We start from the raw sequence: 8,733 nt of genomic DNA on the forward strand, positions 1-8,733 counted from the left end.
ATCCACTCTCCAGCATTCCTGAGATATGCCTCCCAGCCACTTATGAATATTGTATGCTAAAGACTCTACCGAGCAGACCATTGTTTAATTTGCCCCATGCCTAGTTCAGTAGAACTTGACTCTTTGGTGGATCCTAGATCAGTTGTCCAACATGACCAGAACTATCCTGTAATGTCTCTTTCAAATGTATTTCACACACCTTTTAAGATCCCAGCCAAGTGTTCTACTCCTTGCTTTAAATTTCTCTAGTAACTTCAGCTATTTCTCATACATGTCATCGAAGATCTTTGCCATTTGCGAGATCCTCTTCTGGATATTCTCCTTTTCAGGCATCTTTTCTAAATGTTGCTTCTCAAACCAGATGTGCTACTCCAGATATAAAATGACCAGTGTAGAGCATAAAAGGAAAACAGTCCAGTAACGCACAGAATGATTCTCACTTCTCTTTTTCTGGATTCTATGCTTGAAGCAAAGACCAACCTAAGGAGTAAGGCTAAATCCATGGCTCCAGATGAAAAGACGAGAGCTGTCTTTCAATGTGTACCTGTCACATTAGTATGAATCACATATTCAAGTTTCCCAGGAATAAAAGGAAACAAAACAGAAATAAAAGCCTCTCTTCCCTGGTCCAGTTGTGACATGTTTTTTGTTGTCTTTTTTTTTTTTTTTAACCCAACCATTAATGCCCAAGTCAATAATGAAGAACCACAAAACAATGCTCCGTGTCATGGCAACACATTGGTCCTACCAACAGAATCTCTACTGATGAGTCAGGATAAACACTGTACCCGTATGCCTCAAAATAAAAAAGAAGAAGCGGCAAAACAACAAATTCTCTATCTTTTGAAAGCCTGGTTTGATACTTCATTCATTAATGAGTCAAGATGATGAAATTAAGGCTTAGGAATATGGGAATAACAGGTGTATTTCAAGGTGAAGGGGATACATTTACTATCCTTCATGTTCAACTGCTTGTGTCCACTCTTCCTAGCATCACTCTTTGGTGAGAGAAGGTACATACCCTTGAGTAATGGGTTGACCTTGCCTTCAAATGGTTGACTATCTGTAAGATCTTCCCACACAAATTTCCGAGATTATATGATCCAGTTTTTACTGGGTTATTTCAAGAGACCATAATCAGGAAATTTTGAAAGTGATCAAACTTTTTTTCTATAAAAAACACCCTTCCTCCAAATTAATCTTCAGAACAACACAGAGTTCTGCCTTAAGAAAGACTTTGTTGACAGCTTGTTCTTGATTCGTTGGCACCTAACTCTCCAGCTATGCAAAACTAGGCATTTCATTGTTTATTACATGGAAAGAAAATGGGACTGGAGTAAATCCCAAATTCCTTCCTCCAAATCGCAGATTTTTTTGAGTTTCTATGAAACAAAGCGTTCTGTTTACCTCATGAATCACTAAAACATTTCCCATGTTTTTGCAGGTTGTGTGGAGCCGGCCAGATACCAAGTCACAAAATGCTCAACACTACTTCCTTTCCAAGGGGTGTGACTCTATTACCACCTTCTCCACAGACTCACTTCCGGAAAGGCCTCAACTTCCACGAAAATGTGGCTAAAGCTTGAGTCCCGTGGAAGCTTCAGCATACCAACGTGGTAAAAATGCCAATAAAGTGAGCAGTACATAACATTTCTCATCAAAAACAAATTTTCGTGCCTGAGACCTGCATCCAGACCTTTTCATTAAATGTCACTGGGGTGAAGGGGTTCTAACTTAAGAAAGAAAAAAAAACTGAAACCACTCGGTGAAGGATTCAGAATCCACATCCTTTTCCTACCAAGAGAAAAGAGACGAGTTTACTAGTTTAGGTTATAAATATGAAAAATATATTCAAGTATTTTTCTTACAAATTTGAAGCTCAAACTTAACAAATATGGTCCTTGCATCCCTCCTTCATTTCTGAAAGCGTATTTATGGGAAAGTCCCCTCTGTAGCGTACTCCGTGGACAAAAGGTTGCCATTGCCCCGATTGCTGTAAGACAAATGCTGTGACTCAGTGAGAGCACCACAGCGTGCCTCTGGGGCCACATTTTCACATTAAAAAGAAGGTTCGCGCATACACGTGCACACACGCGCACCAGCCCTGCCTTTCAGCCTCGTCTATGTAGACCCTTCTGCCTCCAACACTTACAGCCCCTCAGTCTGCCAGGCAAGCGAAACCCCCATCCACTCCCCAGTCAAGCAACTCCCCCATCTGACCAGGAGAGGCCAGGGGCCTTGCCCACTTACACTTGTCTGTCAGCTGGTTGACAGCATGGGAGGGGGCCTCCCCCACCTTTCCCTGCCCATCAGCTCTGCTGACAGGTGCAAGCAGGCAAGGGACTCCCCCCGCCACCCCATTCATGCCCATCAGCACATCTGATGGACATAGGCGGGTGGGGGAGTCCCCAGAGCCTCTCAGCAGAGAGGGCAGGCGCATTTCCACCCTGGGTGGGGCCTCAGTTGACGGGTGGGGGCAGGCATGGCTCCCAGCCGTTCCAGTGTCTGACAGGGAGATACCGTTCACCCACATTGATTCGCAGTCATGCCTCTGGCCGACCGTGGAGGACACTGCCTGGGCCACGATGGATGGCAATTCAGACAGGCATATGAAAGCAGAGTGGGGGCAGGGGACAGAGAAAGCGGGGAGCCAGGAGGGAAGAGGGGCCTTGGGGGTGGACAACTGGAAGGGTCACAGTAGAGCATCCAAGGAGAGGGAATAGGGCCAACATATTTCAGTCAGATTGATCACTGACCAAACACTTTGTAAAAAGAAAATCCTCATTGGATTTTCTACCGCAAGAGTTTTCCTTGGAGTATGGCCACAGCCAGGTTGCGGCCTGACTCTCCGTCCCCTTCAGCGGGCAGCGGACGTTGAAGAACACAATGGGTTTCTTTATATGTTTTCGTCAAATAGACTTAGCAAAGACATCTGAGAGGTTCAGGTGCACTGAAATAACTAAATGCCTGGTGAGTTCCCCCCAATCATTCAAGCAAGTATTTATTGAACACCTACTATGTGCCAGGCCCTGAATAATATATTGTCCCTCCATCCCTGAGCCCACACACCCCCTGCGGGCACTCTGTCCTCTTATGTAGACCCTGGACAGGCCAGCCAGAACGCCTCACAGTGGGCCACCAGGGTTGTCTTGCTGGCCCAGGTGTGAGTCTCTTTGATGACCTGTGTTTACGCTGTTATAATGCCACATGGAAATTTAATAGAATCATTCATAACGTAGGACATTAAACAAGAAATGTCATTATTTTATTAGTCTTAAAACCAGTGTTGTTGCTTGCATTATTCTGGGCTCATAGCGCAGTTTTGACCACAGTCAAATGATTCAGAGACTGAAAAGATCTCCAAATACCAAGTTCCTAAAAGAAAACCAAAATAAAAACAATAAACAAATCGAACAAAAAGGTCATATTTTTATAAGATAAAGAACCCATTTATTTTAGTAAGCTTCCTCTCAGGGTCTAGCTTCAATCAACCTCAGATTGCATTTAAATGGGTGAGGAACTTTCAACACAGGTGCACAGTAAAGATGCTTTAACACACACAAATGCCTTGGGCTTTCAACCAACAGGACTATAACAGCTCTGCAACCGCATGTAGAGTCTACACCTCCAAGGTGGGATGTGGCGTCCCAGCCTTCTGCTCTAAGTCGGAACTTAGACTGTCACGTGTAGTCTGGCTGTGACATGCAGCAATTTTGCCTACTGGGAAATTTCCAAGCACTTTGGGTCTTTCCCGAATTCCAACACATCCTCACCAGAGACAAGGATCACTCAGGAGACGGTGGCAGCCTTGCGCGTGTGGCTCAGATGCTGCCAACCCCCTATCTGGGCCTTCTGAAGACCTGTGTGACATTCAGAAGAAGTAGATGCGGTTTGCAGACGGGCAGCCATGTAGAGTGAAGAAGGGCCCTACGAGTGACTAGGTGTAGCTTTGAGAAGATTCTGCCCCCAAATGGATCAGTCGAGCATAAAGACGTTAGAAACTATGGACCGAAGTTCACAATAGGAAAGCATCCTTAATGTTCCCTCCATACCTCTGAGAGTGAACAGGAAGCCAGAATTTTCAGCAGTTGAAGATACACATTTTCTTCCTTTTCTGTCATCATTGACTAAGCGAGACAGGGAGGAGCTCAGTGGAAGCAGAGCACACTTCCTCGGATCTCAGAGTCAGCCTGGAATGCTCTGCTGGAAAAGCTAAACCTTTGAATACATGCGTTCTTCTTTGAGGGATGAAAAACACTCTACGAGCCAGTTATCAAATATTTACATTTTTGGTCTAATTTATTTCATCAAACGTATTCAATCATATTGGCGTTCACTGAGTCAGATGGTAGTTTCATGAGATCCCTTGAGTTTACCCCACCCTTGAGGAACAGGAGCAGAGTCCTGCCCCGACATTTGAGATGAGCAAGTGAGGCTCAGAAGGAAGTTTCTGCACAAATGTGCATAGCTAGTAAACGGCAACAGGGAGAAAAGTCCAGGTCTCCTGTTTCTTGTTTATCTTTGGTAGATAAAATGTGGACAACAAGGCTGAGGGGTCATCCTGACTCTGGGCACCTCTGTGGGGGCTGAGCGGGACGAGGGTCCCCCATCAGACTGGGGTGGGGCACCGAACCCGAGTCTTCTGCTAAACGAGGTTATACTAAACAGTGTCTAGTAGACCAGGCAGTATATACTACTCAGAATTAGCTCCACATTACAAAACACTACAGCTACTTCTAAAAAAAGGAAGAGAGACAGAGACTTGACAGGGTCTATTTATTCCAAAAAGTCAACATGATGAAATTTCTGAATTCCTATTGGTGGATTTCTTAGATTTCTATTTAGGGTTGACAGTTGTAAGCTCTTTAGTATGCAGAATGAATTTTAGACGTCCTGGGTATGCCACCACCTAAAACTTTTGTTTTTTAAAATCATAATGAAACATTTTGATTCCGTCTGGTAAGACTGCTTTGGAAATGTGGAACATTTCTGAACCAAATCCAAATCGTCCTTGATCTTCAAATAACACAACCTATGAATGTCTTTCTGCGTCTCTTGTGAGCCTCAGATTTTAGGCCATGCTCCTCCTGGACTCTTGAGCTTCTCAATTTACAACAGAATGGACTGATCTCCATGGAGCTGGCTGCCTTGCCCACATCAAAGCTCCGTTCCAATTCAACCCTGGCTGGGTTAAGCCTTTCATACCATAGTTAATAGGTGATTCTTGTAGAAAGGTAAAGGAAGCTTATAGTCATATGGTTTAAACGTCTCTAAACGAAAGCTGAAAGTAGATTCCTAAGAACTACCACAAATAACTCTCATGAAAACACTTGGCAGAAGACAGGGATCGATTCCCCGCTGTGAAAACTTTGAGTGAAGAATTACAAAATTATAGAGACCGTTGCATGTAAGAATCCCTACGCTCAGACACGAACCCAACTTATGAATAACGGACATGAGCCCAGTTCTTCCCACTCAGTGCATCTGAAAATAAAAGGTATTACCCAGGGTGCTTTCTGGAAACACACCTTTTTGTGGAATGGTCTTACTGTGTCACATTAGGGGTGTTCTGTTGTTGAAGAAGTTTGAGAAACAGGCACCATACAAAGTGGCTTATACTTACTTACTACAGGAATTTTCAACCTCAGAAGATTGGTCTGTGCTCTGAGTCTCTAAGAAATATTGCATGTTGCGCATCCCAGACTTATTTGGGCATGGATTCTGTGTGTCCCAGAATATCTCAGGATATGCTAGAGTTCCTGCCTCGATAAAAGGCTGGGTTTTGTTTTATTCCGGGTTTAACGGAACCAGACCAAAATGTCACGAGTTAAGAAGAGCGTGGCCTCTGGCTGGGCAATCACAAACGCAAGGAAATCCAAAAGTCACTTACCAAATGTCTCATCCATACAGGGACTCACCTCATTTCTGAAGCCTTGCTGTCTCTTTGGAACAACGTGGTTATTAGAAGTCACTGGTAGGATGATCAGATTTACATGAGTTTAAGGTGGACGACAAACACCACTTTATATTTGGCCGTGTTTTGCCAAATTCCAATGTGCATCTGTAACAAAATAAGCCATTTGAGTTTTGGGTGAATGGGATTCTAGCAAGAAAGACACGAGCTCCAATATAAACATTTAAAAAAGGAATCGGGAATCTTCTTGGCCGTTCAGAAATTCCTACCGCAAGAGTTTTCCTTGGAGCGCGGCCACAGCCAGACTGCGGCCTGACTCTCTGTCCCCTTCAGCGGGCAATGCAGGCGCTGAGGGTCCTCCGAACTGGCCCCGGGCCCAAGACTGCTCACGATTAGCTTCATGTCTCCTGCTGTTCTCACTTTGCCTCCTGTGTCTGCTTTTCCCCCGCAGGCCCTGCAACTCTCCTTCAGCCGTCCAGTGTCAGAAGAGAGGCCTTCCCTGCCTCCCCGAGGCCTGGGCCCGGGACAAGGTGCCCTCCTGCTGCGGCCGTGGGTCACCTCCACACGCTGGGGGCGAGCAAGCCAGGAGCTCTGGCAGAGGTCCAGGTCGCAGGACATGTTCAGCTCCCATTCCTCAGCCTTCCTCCTCCACCTCAAACGGGACCCTTTGCTTTTTCTGGGAGGCCCTGCGAGTGTCGCTCAGGAGAGGCAGAGGCGAGGGGGGCCCGGACCTCGGCATCCCGGCTGCCTCCCTCTTGACAGGCGGGAGGTTGGTGCTAAATGCTGTGGGCTCTCAGTCGTGGAACAGAGTCCCCTCTGACCTGGGCAACTGTCCAAAGCAGACTCAGCACGACGGCTTCCCTTGGACTCATGAGCCACCATCTCAGAGCCCCAGGACTCCCGCGCTTCGGGGGACGAAGTGAGTCCTGAGCCCCCCGAGGGCTGGCCCTGCTCTCACTCCTGGACCACTGGGCGGCCGCGAGATTCTGCCCTGCTCTTCTGAGAGCACGTGTGCACCTCAGATGTTCATCTTCCGCACACTCTGCCCAGGCTCTTTTCCAGGAGCAGTAACAATGGTGCCAAGTGCCAGCTGCCCTGTTGGGATCCGGCGTTCGGGGTCCTCTCGGTTGCCTCTCTTGGGACGCCCAGGACACCAAAGCTTCAAGCAACGTGTGTTTCCGATTACGCTTCTTTCCTAGGCAGAAGAGCGTCTTCTGCTGGCATAGCACCCAGATCACGAGCGGGAGGGTTGTTCAAACCACCTGTGTGGGACCTTCTCGAGAGACGCAGTCCCTCCTGGAGGCGTGGGGCGGACTGCGCCTGCCGTGGAGCCCCAGGCGGACGCGGCTGGCAGATGGTGCCCCCTGCCCATCCAGGGACAGCCGCCACGCCTCAGTCCCGCTTCTGTGCCACCTGTGGGTCGCTCACGGCCCTCTCCACGGATTACTGAAAACTGAGCGCTCCCACGGACGAAGTCTGGGAGAGTCAGACTGAAAAGCATCTGTGAAAGGTGTCCCGTGAGGAGGGATCTGTGAGGAGGTGACCAGGAGCCACTCGGGAAGCTGCCCGGACCAGACATGCCGCGGCCGGCTCGGAGCCCCAGGCTCTGCGCACAGGACGCGCCCCCAGGGCACAGCTTCTGCTGAGGCCCGTGACTGTCTGCGGCTTTGTCCCCGCCTGTCCCAGAGTGCCAGCTGCTTCTGAGGCCCCCTGACACATCCCTGTGACACATCCCCGTGACACGTCCCCCTGACATGTCCCCATGACACGTCCCATGACACATCCCCCTGACACGTCCCCTGACACGTCCCTGTGACACGTCTCCCAGAGACGTCCCTGTGACACATCCCCCGATACATACCCCGACGCGTCCACTGACACATCCCCCTGATACGTCCCTGTGACACATCCCCATGACACGTCCCTGTGACACGTCCCCCTGACATGTCCCGTGACACGTCCCCCAGAGATGTCCCCATGACACGTCCCCGTGACACGTCCCCATGACACATCCCGTGACATGTCCCCCAGAGATGTCCCCATGACACATCCCATGACACATCCCCCTGACCCATCCCCTGACACGTCCCCATCCCCATGACACATCCCCTGACACGTCACTGTGACACGTCACTGTGACACGTCCCCCTGACACGTCACATGACATGTCCCCTGACACGTCCCTGTCCCCGTGACACATCCCCTGACACATCCCTGTGACACGTCACTGTGACACGTCCCCCTGACACATCTCGTGACACGTCACGTGACACATCCCCTGACATGTCCCCATCCCTGTGACATATCCCCTGACACGTCCCTGTGACACGTCACTGTGACATGTCCCCCTGACACGTCTCATGACACATCACGTGACACGTCCCCTGACATGTCCCCCAGAGATGTCCCCGTGGCACGTCCCTGTGACACGTCCCCATGACACGTCCCGTGACATGTCGTGTGACACGTCCCCTGACACGTCTCCGTGACACATTCCCTGACACGTCCCCCTGACAATCACATGACATGTCCCCTGACACATCCCCGTCCCCGTGACATATCCCCTGACACGTCCCTGTGACACATCACTGTGACACGTCCCCCTGACACGTCTCGTGACACATCACGTGACACATCCCCTAACACGTCCCCATCCCTGTGACACATCCCCTGACATGTCCCTGTGACACGTCCCTGTGATACATCCCCATGACACGTCCCGTGACACGTCCCCCAGAGATGTCCCCGTGACACGTCCCTGTGATACATCCCCATGACACGTCCCGTGACACGTCCCCCTGACATGTCCCTGTGACCCG

At 49.2% G+C, this 8,733-nt stretch overlaps 1 long non-coding RNA gene across 3 annotated transcripts; it reads right to left on the reverse strand.

Annotated features, from left to right (window-relative positions):
• Window positions 1-3,255: 3,255 nt before the first annotated feature.
• On the reverse strand, window positions 3,256-7,624 carry LOC135365272 (uncharacterized). 3 transcript variants are annotated; one of them, XR_010412918.1, is made up of 4 exons: window positions 6,184-7,617; window positions 5,919-6,061; window positions 4,053-4,218; window positions 3,256-3,375 (listed from the first exon to the last, which is right to left on the reverse strand). It is a non-coding gene; the product is annotated as an uncharacterized LOC135365272 (long non-coding RNA). The 3 variants fall into 3 exon arrangements; XR_010412919.1 differs by having other exon boundaries at window positions 4,053-4,203; window positions 6,184-7,616; XR_010412917.1 differs by having other exon boundaries at window positions 4,053-6,061; window positions 6,184-7,624.
• Between the last annotated feature and the right edge of the window lie 1,109 nt (window positions 7,625-8,733).

Source organism: Mirounga angustirostris, unplaced genomic scaffold (assembly GCF_029215605.1).
Source record: "Mirounga angustirostris isolate CCGP_5_RB_7025 unplaced genomic scaffold, mMirAng1.0.hap1 SCAF_7, whole genome shotgun sequence".
Taxonomy (NCBI): domain Eukaryota; kingdom Metazoa; phylum Chordata; class Mammalia; order Carnivora; family Phocidae; genus Mirounga; species Mirounga angustirostris.